Source organism: Phyllobates terribilis, unplaced genomic scaffold (genome assembly GCF_046119375.1).
Source record: "Phyllobates terribilis strain yellow unplaced genomic scaffold, ASM4611937v1 Scaffold_2__4_contigs__length_985480577, whole genome shotgun sequence".
NCBI classification, from domain to species: Eukaryota; Metazoa; Chordata; class Amphibia; order Anura; family Dendrobatidae; genus Phyllobates; species Phyllobates terribilis.
Window position 1 is genome coordinate 433,370,978 of NW_027362762.1, and position 14,670 is coordinate 433,385,647.

The 14,670-nt window shown below is 47.2% G+C and overlaps 1 protein-coding gene across 1 annotated transcript in view; it reads left to right on the forward strand.

Annotated features, from left to right (window-relative positions):
• DOC2B (double C2 domain beta) overlaps window positions 1-14,670 on the forward strand; it is a 1,368,938-nt gene that overhangs the window by 534,759 nt on the left and 819,509 nt on the right. The window lies entirely within an intron of this gene.

A 14,670-nucleotide genomic window follows, 5' to 3' on the forward strand; every position in this document is an offset into this window, starting at 1 on the left:
CAGATGACCTGGCCTCCACAGTCACCAGACCTGAACATAATCAAGATGGTTTAGGGTGAGCTGGACCGCAGAGTGAAGGCAAAAGGGCCAACAAGTGCTAAGCATCTCTGGGAACTCCTTCAAGATTGTTGGAAGACCATTTCCGGTGACTACCTCTTGAAGCTCATCAAGAGAATGCCAAGAGTGTGCAAAGCAGTCATCAAAGCAAAAGGTGGCTACTTTGAAGAACCTAGAATATAAGACATATTTTCAGTTGTTTCACACTTTTTTGTTAAGTATATATTTCCACATGTGTTAATTCATAGTTTTGATGCCTTCAATGTGAATGTACAATTTTTAAAGTCATGAAAATACGGAAAAATCGTTAAATGAGAAGGTGTGTCCAAACTTTTGGTCTGTACTGTATATGTCCTGCAAATGTTTTTGGGTAGGGATTTAACATGCAACATGGTTTGCATAATGACAAGCTTCAATCTAAAGAGAGGTGAATAAATACAAAAATAAAATATATGTGACAGATCCAATTCCTATAAACTAGTATTAATACAACTTGACAGATAATGGATTAGGAGATAGTTTGGAGTAACAAAGAATCCAAAAAGTATATAAAATAACTTGTAAGGAAAGAAAAACATCTGAAGGAAAACCCGAAAGCTGCTTCTGCACATGGCTACCGTTTCCAATAGATAACTAATTAGAACATAACAAAACCAATCTTTGTAATATACATACCTTATTACTTATTCTCTTGCAGTGTCCTGTATCCTTCATTATTGTCTATACTTTGCATGCTCACATGTACACCAACATATAACTTCTGTTCAACAGAATCTGTTGCCTGCATGTCATGTATGTGAATATTAATTATATCAGTACACAGGGACACAAGAAGTAGTGGGGAATTCAGGACACTGGCAGGAGGGGTGCAAGATAAATTGAATTTCTATTTTTAATTATTATTATTATAATTAACATTTGACTATAATGCCACAGTCGTCTGTTTATGTAGCAAAGTGTTGCAATGTTCTGATGCTCTACAAAATATTGTGATGCAGTAGCAATGACAGTAATAGGTTGCATCTTTGAAGATTCTTATATTTGTCAAGCATTGTTGAAATTCTATCACCAAAATCTAATAAAAGTCTATTGTGTAGTCCAGATACAAGGTTGGCTTTTTATTTAAAAAAAAAGTATAAAAACCTTTTTTGCTCTTCTTAAAGAGGCACAATTTATAAAATGTGACTGTAAACATGGAGCTGTCACACCATTTTGCTGATACCATCAGTGTCACCTTTGCAAAGGGCATTCACAAAGTTGACAAAGTGAATTTTTCAACTTGAAGAACATTTAATCCTTTCCCTTTATCTGCATAATAAAAAATGTCACTTGTGTCTTCAATACCGGATTAATTCCTGCCCACTTTAATAACTTTAATTAGTGTAGTAAATCTTAACCTCCCTGGAGAAAATACAAAATTAACAAAATAAGTCATCTGTCTCGAGATACAAAACATCAAATCGCAATAGAAATTAACCGTCCGATGAGCAGCACGCAATAATGAATGGTAAAATTGGATATTCTTATCATAAAACACATTGCTAGTAAAAATGTACAAATTATTACAAAGATTGTATTATGAAGATAAACGCTGTTCTGGCTCCAGCACTGGGTCTTGTTCACTTCTCCTATTTCGAGCTACCCCTGTACCACTCCGCACCAGGTTACAGAGGTAACGTGGCAAACACATCTGATTTCACCATTCAAAACCCGCTCAGCCATCAATTAGTTTCCTCAGTATTTAAGAAACATAGCACCTTGCTACAATGTGATTTTGCAGTAGTTAGCCTCACTGTTCTCTAGACTCTGCTCTAGCCAGGAGGTTAAAGTGAACCTGTCGTCAGCAAAAACACTATTAACCTGCAGATATGGGGTTAATCTGCACGGCAATAGTGTTACTAACCTGCCCGGCACCTGCACATAGCCAAACGCTGCGGGGAGAAAATTTACTTTATCACCCAGGCCGCATTCAGTTTCAGTCACACGGGCGGCTGTTTCAGTTCAGTTACCGCTCTGAGAATACAGAGCAATAGCTGTAACCACGCCCCCGGCCCTGACTGACAGCTGGCCCCAAAGCAGAACCAGTGTCACTCAGGGCCAAGGGGGCGGTTACAGCCGCTGCTCTTTATTCTCAGAGCAGTGACTGAAACTGTACTGGCACTGCCCCCATGACTGAAATCCAAATGCTGCCAGGGAACTAAAGTCATTTTTTTCCCCGCAGCATTCGGGTTTGTGCAGGCGTCCGGCAGGTTAGTAACACTATTAACCTGCAGATTAACCCCATATCTGCAGATTAATATCATTTTTGCTGGTGACAAGTTCCCTTTAATTATCCTCCCTGTAACTCCTAGCTCCTTTCCAGGATCAAACTACTATTGCCCCGCTCATTCCAATGAATCCTTTTTCTATTGCTTTCTCAGCTGTGCTCTTTCAAGCTACAAGTTACAAAACAAACTTGTCTATGCTCTTAAGTTTTGCTAAGTCAAGCTACAAGTTATATCTGCTATCAAGGTTCCTGAGTGCATTTAATTCTCTGTTAGCCCTGTGGTTAACCATATCCCTCTGTGAGTTTCTTATTACATACATTATACCATTCTGGTATAAAGTCTCTGATATTTCTGTGATTAATCATATCCTTTCTGAAAGATACATAAATACTTTTGCTGCCCTTTAACTGCATCTACTGCTTCCAGCTTCACTTGCCCTGTGCTGTCCAGCTGTCCTCATCCTCATTTGATGACGTGCTGTCTGGCAAATTCTTGTTCCACTGAATCATTGCTTTGAGTCTGCACTGCTCCCTCTGTAACCCCTTTGACCCATCAGGGTCAATTTACATTCTTGATTTTCCATTTTTTCATCCCCTTCTTCTCAGACCCATAACTAAAAATATTTTTGGGTTGTGTCGTCATTTTCCGAGATCCATAAAATTTTAGTTTTTCGGCCGATGGAGCTGTGTGATGGCTTATTTTTTGCGGGGTGAGACAATGTTTTTATTAATACTATTTTGACAAAGATGTAACTTTGTGATCGCTTGTTACAGCATTGTAGAATTGCAGTGACCAAAAACTTAATTTTGGCGTTCTTTAATTTTTTTCATTTACGTTGTTTATCAATTGGGTTATTTATTTTTATATTTTGATAGATTGAACTTTCCTGAACACGGCGATACCGCATACTGTATGTGTATTTTTTTTAATATCTTTATTTTCAATAGGGAAAAGGGTGGTGATTTGAACTTTAAGTTTTTTTTTACTTTTTCAGATTTTTAAGACCATTATTTTTTACTTTTCATTGTTGTTATTAGACCCATTATGGAAGGTGTGATCTTCCGATCACTTGTGCTATATACAGCGATGCCACAGCATCGCTGCATATAGCAGAAGTCATGGTCTCCCTTGAATCCCAGCCACAGGCAGGGTTTCAAAGGAGCTCCATAATGACAGGCATGGGGGTCATCAGCAGACCCCCGGCTGTCGTGACAACCCATAGGTGACCCACGATCACATCACGGGCGCGCCGATGGGTGGAGAGTGATGCGCATGCATGCCGGCGCGTGTTAAGTGCTGGTGTCAGAAATTGACAGTGGCATTTAACAGGTTAAAAATCACAGGCGGAGCACCGTTCCACCCACGATTGTTAGTCGCTGGTCCTGGCAGTAATACACAGTCATCACCAGCCGGGTATGGGGCAGGTTCTCTGTATGAGTCCGCTCCATACACCCGCTTCCGACTTGCGCCATACATGTATGACGGATGTCGTGAAGGTGTTAAGCCAGAGTGGAGAGCTTCTCTGTAAGAATGGTACTTACTCTGTTCGAACCAGCTTACATTCATGCATTAATAAACTGCTGCTTATTGGAATGGTCACTATGTAATTATACATCTCCACTCCAGTGGACTTGAAGGGGAAATCAAAGGGCAGATGTGGCTTCCCACAGCGATAATGGCAGACTGGTCAAACAACGCCTGTAATAAAAATACATGAGATTTCTCTCTGAAGTTTAGCAGCTGTTTCTTAATGCCTAATCCCACTTCAAACTGAATGTATACAGTGGGTATGGAAAGTATTCAGACCCCTTTAAATTTTTCACTCTTTGTTTCATTGCAGCCATTTGGTAAATTCTAAAAAGTTCATTTTTTTTCTCATTAAAGTACACTCTGTACCCCATCTTGACTGAAAAAAAAAAGAAATGTAGAAATTTTTGCAAATTTATTAAAAAAGAAAAACTGAAATATCAAATGGTCATAAGTATTCAGACACTTTGCTCAGACACTCAGATTTAAGTCACATGCTGTCCATTTCCTTGTGATCCTCCTTGAGATGGTTCTACTCCTTCATTGGAGTCCAGATGTATTTAATTAACACTGTAGTTTAGAAATTCTGCTGTAACCAATGCCATCAGTATGTTTTGCAACAGTAAGGTCTTGAGACAGCTCACTGGCTTTACCCATCATGAGATGTTTCTTCTGTGGCACCTTGGTAATGAGACACCTTTTTACAGGCCATCAGTTGAACCAGGTGATATTATTTTTCATGAAGTGGCCGGATTGCTGTCTAATTAATGATAGGCTTCAGCTGGAGTCATCGTTTTCCGTGGCTTTTTGCACCTCTCTTTCTTCATGTGTTCAATACCCTTTCCCTGTGTCATTTTTTTTTTGTTTGCTGTGTTTATTTTTAATTTGCAAATACATTTGCTCTCCTTGCATTAAGAGCACTGACTCTCCTTGCATTGATCTTCCACCTACCTGCTTTTAAATTAGTACTCACTAATCCGTGTTCTTTTTCATCTGTGCTTGTGTTTGTATCAATTTTCAAATGATTAAAACAAAAAATAGTCATTTTTAAGACGGCATTCAATTTTAGTTAGCTACTTCGTTAGCAGAGTTCCAAAATATTAAAGGCTAAATATAATTTAATGCCTACAGTCTCTTGTGAAAAGAGATTTTTGCAGTTTATTTAAAGGGGCTTACTCACTTCAAGAAATCTGCTAAAATATGCCACTGTATCTGACGCGCCCCTGGGCCTGAGTCGCGCAGCGTTGCGCACGCGGGAGCCTACCCGGAGCCGGATCAGATGGGGGTAGTAGTCTCGTGGCGGTGACCCGGTCCGTGCCCAGGGAGTCAGACTAAGTGGCAGTCTATTAGCAGTAGATGGTGGATGACTACGCCACCCGTTGAATGCAGCTATGGAGCTGCCGCTGCAGGGCAGACCGCTGAGGCCGGTGGAAGGATGGTGCAGCGTGATAGTATAACCCCCAACGGGAGGGGTATGGCCTCAGGGCAGCCGACGTAGACGATGGGGGTAGCAGGAACCACTCGGAGACGGTACGGTGTAGTTCAGGGTCTTTACTGGTGACAAAGATAGACCCTCCCGGAGTACTGGCTAGCGATTGGGGCCTGGTCAGTCCTTGAGCAAATGGGATCTCCCCTGGCCAGGCGGAGTTGTAGGCCTCCCAAACTGACTGTACTCTTCTGGCTACCTTGCTAGAGGCGGGTATAAGTAGCCCACGTCCCTGAGTGTACCGTGTGGTGCTCACCCGTATGGCCGGTGACTCGGGGCCTTCTAATGGCTTCCGCTCCACGATGGCGGTGCTGGTCCCACGCGTGTGACCGTGCCTTCGGGTTTCTGGGCCAGAGGACCTGCAATCCCCTGCCGGTCGGTTTCTGCTGCTGGGTAGAGATTAGTCCCCACAGCCTCGGACTCCGGGTCCGGTGATACTTCTCAGTCAGGGCGAGCTCTGCAGCTGCCAGCCCCTGACTCCTTGTAACACTGCTCCCACAGAGCTCCTGATGTTCTGTTCCTATATTTGCTTCTTTTCTCTGTCTCTACTTCTTCTCTACTCACTAACCCTGCCTCAGCCCTAGGTTTATATAGGGGAAGTTCTTCCCCTCCCAGGACTGGGCAGGAGGTGTGGCATGCATAGGATCCCTGACCAAGAGACCTCCCACCTGCTCTCAGACGTAATATCTCTATCACTGTGGCAACCAGACCCCTGGGGTGTCACATTCCCCCCTAGTGAAATTTAGTACTCCGGGACTAAACATATTTTTGGAAAAACATAACAAGGTATAAACAATAATAGTACAATAAGAAAAACATATAAAGATGGTCACGGCGTGTCCGCAACCGGGTGCAGTTTTTGAAGAAAAGCAAGGTGTCCATTTCACCAAAACAGGGAGACGTAACCAGGTAGGGGTCTGTCCTACCCCGAGTCCTTAACAGTCTTTAGTCCGTCCTGGGTTACGCTCCAACTATGTACACAGGATTCCCGGTAAATCCACCAAAGACTCCTATAAACAACTAGAAACACATAATTATACACAAGCAACAAGAAAAACAGGTAACCACAAATAAAACAATTTATACATTTCAAATCCTCCAACGTGTGGGTAACTGGCCTCTAGTGGCCCTAGTGGACCTACGGAGCTGACTGTCTAGCCCTGAACTACAGGGTGTAGGAGCTGTCAAGGGTAAACTGGGCAGCTGTCTACCGGCTCTTTGGCTCACTAGGGGTACGGCAGGCTCACTATAAGCAGAGGGTTGATCCTCCTGTTCTGCTTGTGTGGAGTCTTCTGCCTTCTGGACCGGCTGTTCTTCCAGCTCTACCTGTCGCTCCGTAGGTGCTTGGGATGCTGGTTGGAGGAAGGTGAGTACGGGTACCACAACTGCGCCATTGACTTGAGTCCAAGACCGAGGGAAGTCTCCGAGCACAGTGCTAACCATGTCTTCCCTTTCCTCTACGGGTCGAGGGTCTTCTTGTTCCTCTTCAGGGTTCCGTAGCTGTTCGGGACACTTCTTCAGGTGATCCCGGGATACAATGGTTGTGGTTTCCCCTCCGTCCTTACTGATGGTACAGACCTTTGGGTTGTCGTGGCTTGAAGGCAGTACGGTGTACGGGTCCTTCTCCCACTGGTCGTCCAACTTGTGGAGCCGTCTTTTTCTCTTCAAGACCTGCTCTCCGGGTACCAGGGGAACAGCGGGAGCATACTGGTTGTAAGTTTTCTCTTGTCTTTCCCTAGCCTGACAGAGACTTCGCTCCACGCTCTCCTGAACTCTCCGGTACTGCTGCTGCCTCTCTGTGTCCCAGTCTGCTTCTGGTGAAGTGTCCTCGGGTGACAGGACTCCCATTTCCAGGTCAACAGGTAACTTACCAGGTCTCGCCCTCATTAGGTAAGCCGGGGTACAGTTGGTGGAACCTACCGGGATGTGGTTGTATAGGTTCCCCTCATGCCTACCCAGTGGAACCGCTCGCGCAGCAGGAACTCCAGCTTCTTCCATCCGAAGTGTCCAGCCCCGTCGTGGTATGCCTCCATCACCATGGCTGCGTCTCTTCGTGGCACCACTACTTGCCAGATTAGTTCATGCGTCCGGGAGTTAACCATTCTGCGGCACAACTTCCCCTTGTAAAGGAACAGTCTACTCTTTTCTGCCCACAGTTGCTTAGCTTCCTCCGGAGCGTCTGGGTCAAGGCGAGCCTCTGGCCGAGTCAGCATCTCCTTCACCAGCCGGACGGCAGGGTCACTGTCCTGCGTTTCCGCCCAGTTGTAGTGAGGTAAGGGGTTAAGCGTAGCGCCTTGCTCACTCCTTACCCGATGGGAATACTGGATAGTCCCATGACGGTGAAACGCGGGGAGTTCGACTTCTTCCAGTCCCTCTGGATCTTCTCCTACGTCCGGTAGGTTTGGCATCCTGGACAGGGCGTCCGCGTTGGTATTGGAGCGTCCTGCCCGGCATTTGATGGTGAACTCGTAGTTGGACAGGCGGGCCATCCATCTCTGCTCTAGGGCACCGAGTCTTGCCGTGTCCAGGTGTGTCAACGGGTTGTTATCCGTGTACACGACGAACCGGGAAGAAGCGAGGTAGTGCTTAAAGCGTTCGGTAACTGCCCACACCACTGCCAGGAACTCTAGCTTAAATGAGCTGTAATTCTCAGGGTTTCTTTCGGTGGGTCGCAGTTTTCGGCTGGCGTAAGCGATTACTCGCTCTTTCCCCTGCTGGATCTGGGACAGCACGGCTCCTAGCCCGATGTTACTTGCGTCGGTGTAGAGGATAAAGGGCTGGCTGTAATCCGGGTACGCCAGGATTTCATCCCCCGTGAGGGCCATCTTCAGCTGGCGGAAGGACTCTTCTTCCAACTTCTCCCATCTGAAGGGCGGCTTCTGGTTCTTGGCCTTCCGGGACTGGCCTATCAGGAGGTCTTGCATAGGAGCTGCCTTTTTGGTGAAACCGGGGATGAACCTGCGGTAGTAGCCTACCAACCCGAGGAACTGCCGCACTTCCTTTACACTGGAGGGACTTGGCCATTCCTTAATTGCGGTGATCTTATCAGGGTCGGGAGCCACTCCGTCAGCGCTCACCACGTGTCCCAGGTACTGCACCTTTGGTTTCAGGAGGTGACACTTGGAGGGTTTCACCTTTAGGCCGTAGCTTGCCAGAGCTTCGAACACTTCCGCCAGGTGTTTCAGGTGGTCCTCATAAGTCTTAGAATATACGATGACATCGTCCAGGTACAACAGGACCGTCTCGAAGTTTCTGTGGCCCAGACAGCACTCCATTAATCGTTGGAAGGTTCCTGGTGCGTTGCAGAGTCCGAACGGCATACAGGTAAACTCGCTAAGTCCCATCGGGGTGGTGAATGCGGTCTTCTCCCGGTCCGCCTCTGCTACAGGAACCTGCCAGTACCCACTAGTGAGATCCAAGGTAGAGAAGAAGTTAGCAGATCTTAAAGCAGCCAAAGACTCCTCTATCCTTGGTAAGGGGTACGCATCCTTGTGTGTGATACGGTTGATTTTCCGGTAATCTACACACATCCTCATGGTGTTGTCTTTCTTTTTGACTAAGACTAGTGGAGCTGCCCAGGGGCTAAAGCTATCCCTGATCACCCCAGCCTCCTTCATGTCTCTAAGCATCCCCTTGGCGTGTTGGTAGTGTGCAGGGGGTACGGGTCGATACCTCTCTTTTATGGGAGGATGGTCTCCCGTGGGGATGTGGTGTTCTACCCCCTTGACTCGCCCGAAGTCTAACGGGTGTTTACTAAACACTCTCTCGTACTCTTGAACCACCCGATAGACTCCCTGTTTCTGGTGTGAGGGAGTGGAGTCAGTACCCAAATGTAGTTGCTGACACCAGTCCTCCATTGTTTTCTTAGAGCCGTTACCTTCCTCCGGGTGAGATGGAGGCAAGGGTTCCACAGATTGTATAGCATTTTGGTTGATGGTATATAATTTGGCTAGCGTGGCATACCGGGGCAGGTACACTTCCCTCTTCCCGATATTGATTATGCGAACGGGCACCCTCCCATGGCGTACATTAACCACCCCCCGTGCTGTCAAGATGGTGGGCCTACTGTCTGAGTAAACTGGTTCTACCATTGCCTGGTAATCTCTACCTCTCAGACCAATAGCTGCCCGGCACCAAATCATCATTTCACTTTTTGGGGGCATGGCAATAGGGAAAGGGTCACACATTCTCACGCTACCAATCTCACCGCCGGAGAGTTCCACCTGTTGCCATCGCATCAGTGCCCGGATCTCTTTTTGGAGCACTCGCTGCTCGCCGGAGCTGGCGTTCTTGGCAGCCTGCTGTAAAAGGAAAATCACCTCTGCAAGACAATTTTCAATTACATTAGTTCCTAGAGTTATCTTTGGGTGACTCTCGTGTTTGTCAATGTCTACAATGATCAGTCCCTGTGCTGCCAGTTCAACTCTACCAATTTTAATGGTCACCTCTTTAAATCCGATCTGTGGCACGGGCTGACCATTGCTGGCGATGATACTCAAATCGTCGTCAGGGTAGCGGGTAATATCCGAGTCATTCCAGTACTGCTTGAAGAGCACGTATGGGATGGTGGTGACCTGTGATCCGGTGTCCAGTAGGGCACTCATAGGAATGCCATCCAGTACCACAGGCAAGACTGGACGTCCGCCCACATATTTGTCGCGCCAGTTCGATGGGCCTGATGATCTTTTTCCTAGGGGTTGGCCCTCTACCCTAGGTTGTGCCCGTTTAAAGGACAGTACCTTGCCATATGTCCGGGTTGATTGCAGCGGCGGCAGATGGGTTGTCCGTCCTCGTTGTATCGGTCGCTGGGTCTTCCTCTGGCCGGTGGGGTCCTCCTTGGTCGACGCCACGGGATGTCCTCCGGTCCGGATGCCAGCTGGATCTTCCCTGGAGTGGAAACCTGTAAAGACTGCACAGTTCGGGTTAGCGCAGCAACGCTTTTAGCTAGCTCTTGGACCTGATGGTGCAGGTCTGGAGCCGAGTCATTGTTCAAAGCCTGCGCATCAGCTCCCACAGGCCCTGCCGACAAGGGCGCCGCCTCCTGGTGGTAAGTGGTAGTGGGGCGTCTGTGGGTCACAACGCCACCTGGTGCCGGTTCTCGGAGCACCCGGATGGCTCTGTCCTTGAACTGTGCAAATCCCAGATGAGGGTCCTGTAAGGCCATTGCCCGCAACTGGGTTCGGTGGGCATTGCAATATAAACCCTCTATAAATTGTTCAGTTAACAGCCTGTCCTCGTCTCCCACGCCGTCAGGGTCGGTCTGCTTAATGGCCCTCAGGGCCTCTTGTAGGTTCAGGGCATAGTCCCTTATACTCTCATGTGCCCGCTGTTTGCACCCGTAGAATCTAAGCTTGATCTCGGCTGAGGTGCGGGTATCAAAGGTGTCCCTCAGCCGGGTTAGTATCCCTGCGACAGTCCTCCCCCCAGGTGGCCAGGCTTTACCTCCCTTTGGGCTGCCCCGGTTAATTGGGCCACCAGGATGCTCACTTTTTGCTCTTCTGTGAGGGGGTACACCTGGAAGAGGCTATCCAGTTTTTCTCTAAAGTCCTGCAGGGTATGTGACTCCCCTGAGTACTGGGGTAGCCAGGCTGCCCCCGGGATATAGGGCATGGTGAAAGGCATGACCGCCACAGCGGTGGCGCTGGCGGGGGTTGGAGCGGTGAAGCTCTCCTCCGTATCCGACATCCTTCTCCCCCCTAGTGGACCGTGGCCTACCTTGCGATGATCCTCTTCCGTAGGCCGCGGCTCCGCAGTGGATCGTCAGGGTTGAGGACCTTCCGTCGCGCTCCTGTGACGTCGGCGTCTGCTGGGCTCCTTCCAGGACCTTACGCAACGTCCGGACGTGAGGCGGGGCTTCAGTTGTCGCGCGCTTTCGGAGTCCACGCCCCTCTTCTTCCCGAGCGGCGTCTTCAAGATGGCGGCCAACGGCAGGAAAACTCCACGGATGGCGGGAAGAAGGCTGAAGATGGCGCCGGATGGCGGGAAAACCTCACGGATGGCGGGAAGAAGGCTGAAGATGGCGCCGGATGGCGGGAATCTTCACGGATGGTAAGTTTTAAAAGTCTCTTTTTCAGGCACGCAGTACCCGGTGGTTGCGGGCACGAAATCCTGCCGACTACGCCAAAAGTTGACGCGCCCCTGGGCCTGAGTCGCGCAGCGTTGCGCACGCGGGAGCCTACCCGGAGCCGGATCAGATGGGGGTAGTAGTCTCGTGGCGGTGACCCGGTCCTTGCCCAGGGAGTCAGACTAAGTGGCAGTCTATTAGCAGTAGATGGTGGATGACTACGCCACCCGTTGAATGCAGCTATGGAGCTGCCGCTGCAGGGCAGACCTCTGAGGCCGGTGGAAGGATGGTGCAGCGTGATAGTATAACCCCCAACGGGAGGGGTATGGCCTCAGGGCAGCCGACGTAGACGATGGGGGTAGCAGGAACCACTCGGAGACGGTACGGTGTAGTTCAGGGTCTTTACTGGTGACAAAGATAGACCCTCCCGGAGTACTGGCTAGCGATTGGGGCCTGGTCAGTCCTTGAGCAGATGGGATCTCCCCTGGCCAGGCGGAGTTGTAGGCCTCCCAAACTGACTGTACTCTTCTGGCTACCTTGCTAGAGGCGGGTATAAGTAGCCCACGTCCCTGAGTGTACCGTGTGGTGCTCACCCGTATGGCCGGTGATTCGAGGCCTTCTAATGGCTTCCGCTCCACGATGGCGGTGCTGGTCCCACGCGTGTGACCGTGCCTTCGGGTTTCTGGGCCAGAGGACCTGCAATCCCCTGCCGGTCGGTTTCTGCTGCTGGGTAGAGATTAGTCCCCACAGCCTCGGACTCCGGGTCCGGTGATACTTCTCAGTCAGGGCGAGCTCTGCAGCTGCCAGCCCCTGACTCCTTGTAACACTGCTCCCACAGAGCTCCTGATGTTCTGTTCCTATATTTGCTTCTTTTCTCTGTCTCTACTTCTTCTCTACTCACTAACCCTGCCTCAGCCCTAGGTTTATATAGGGGAAGTTCTTCCCCTCCCAGGACTGGGCAGGAGGTGTGGCATGCATAGGATCCCTGACCAAGAGACCTCCCACCTGCTCTCAGACGTAATATCTCTATCACTGTGGCAACCAGACCCCTGGGGTGTCACATATCCTCAATGGCACCTCCCATAAATTACTCTGTAGTGCAACCATAGGGAAATAACACATAACATACATAGTTCTCATTGAAATCAGTGGGTTGTCAATGTAACACCTGGACATGCTAGGTCCACTGAATCTAAAGATGGTCCTCATTGATGAAGGCATAAAGTGAATAACTCTTCTTTGTTGTCTCTGGATGCCCTAATTGTATTTGACAAAAAATGCTGGAATCACACCAGTGTATCAGATGTGATATGATAATGACCCTTGGCCCCTGCTCTGCTGCGAGCGGGAGCAGAGTGTCATGCAACTGTGCTGCGATCCTCTCGCATGAGAGGATCACAGCACAGCTGCGGAGGAGATGGAGAAAGTAATTTATCCATCTCCTCCTTGGCCTTACTCAGCATATATTGGACTGCACTCGGCTGACATCCAAGTGCAGTCCAATGTTTCACACGCACCTATAGACTTGTATGGGTACGAGTGAGCCGAGTGTCACTGCAAATCACAGCATACTGGGATTGTTCTCTCATGCCGATTACTGATCTGGGCAGCCCCATAGAATAACACTGGGTCAAGTGCTATGCAATGTTTTATCGCATAGCACTCGCCGTATTATACGGTAATGTGACGCCGGCCTAATTTTGTAACTCAGGCAATCTTATTAAAGGACTCTCTGGAAAAAGAAAATGCATACATAAAAACATGTTTTAATAAATATAATGATAAATAATTTCATTTAGCAACAGATGCTTGTTTTCTCTATGACAAGATAGAGATGATGGAATCTTTTGAAATCTTTTGACTATTTTTTCCCCAAAAATTAAATTTTCAGCCAATCGATTTACCGTGAATCACAACACTGCAAAGCCCCCAATTGTCCTGAAAAATCCTTTCAAGCTCTTTAATCCAATGTCAAAGTGACCTCACCATAGAATCGGATGGTAGCCTGGGGGTAACAAGTGGGCTATTTAACAATACTTGCAATATTTAAAATTTAAAAAGATTCAATCATCTTAATTTTTATAGATCAAAAATATACAGAGCACAGCTTCACATTTTATTATTAATGCAATACGGTTCAGATATGCGTTGGAAATAAAAAAAAATGACTGTTGGTTTGATATTATACAGCTTGGATAGAATCTTATTACTTATTTTCTGCCTACAAATTTACAATGCACAGTTCTGCTCATCGTTATTGGCAGCCATGAAGTTTAAGTACATAATGTGGAATATCTCCTGAAAAAAATTAGTCAAATAAAACAGTTTTTTTGTATAGAGCACTCGTGTTAAATACAAAAGAGCAAATAATAAACAATAATTTAAAACCAAAAACAATGGGAGGGAAAAATAGAAAAACCTAAAGCTTGCTGTATCACTGGTATCGACACCCTTTACATTAATTTAGTATGGAAACACATTTTGACTGGCATGTGGTAAATCACAAAAGAGATTCTTCTGTGATTACTTGTCTTGTACCGATGTGACACGAATTAGCTAATGAATGATGACTTCAATGTTTTAAAAAGCCACATGGTAGGCCCTGTTCCTTTGTCACAATGGTGAAGACAAATGAGGTGTCTGAGGACATCAGTACTGCTATTATTAGCAATCCCAAGACTTCCAAAGGGCATAAGGCCATCTCCAAAGACCCTGGTATCCCAGTTTCAACAGTGCACAATGTTATTAAGAAGTTTGCCAAGCATGGAACCATCAAGAACCTCCCTGGATATGGGGGAAAGAGGAAAATTGACAAGAGATGACTTCGAAGGTTAGTGCGAATAGGGTAAAAAAACACCACGTCATACATCCAAAGACCTGAAGACCAACCTGGAACAGTCTGGGGACATGGTTTTAACAAGTACCATAAGCCACACACTAAACAAGCAGAGCTTTATGGGCGAAGAAACCATTGCTGAAGAAAATACATAAAAAGGAACGACTGAACTTTGCCAAACAGTACCTTGACAAACCACAATCCTTCTGGGAAAATGTTCTGTGGACAGATGAAACAAAAATAGAGCTTTTTGGCAATGCAAAGAAACGGTTTACAGACAGAACAATGAAGCTTATAAGGAAAATAACATCTTACCAACAGTTAAGCATGGTGGAGTATCCATAATGCTGTGGGCTTGCTTTTCTGCGTCTGGTGCTGGAGGCCTTGACCATATCACAGGAATCATGAAATCAGAGAATTAGCAAGAGATTTT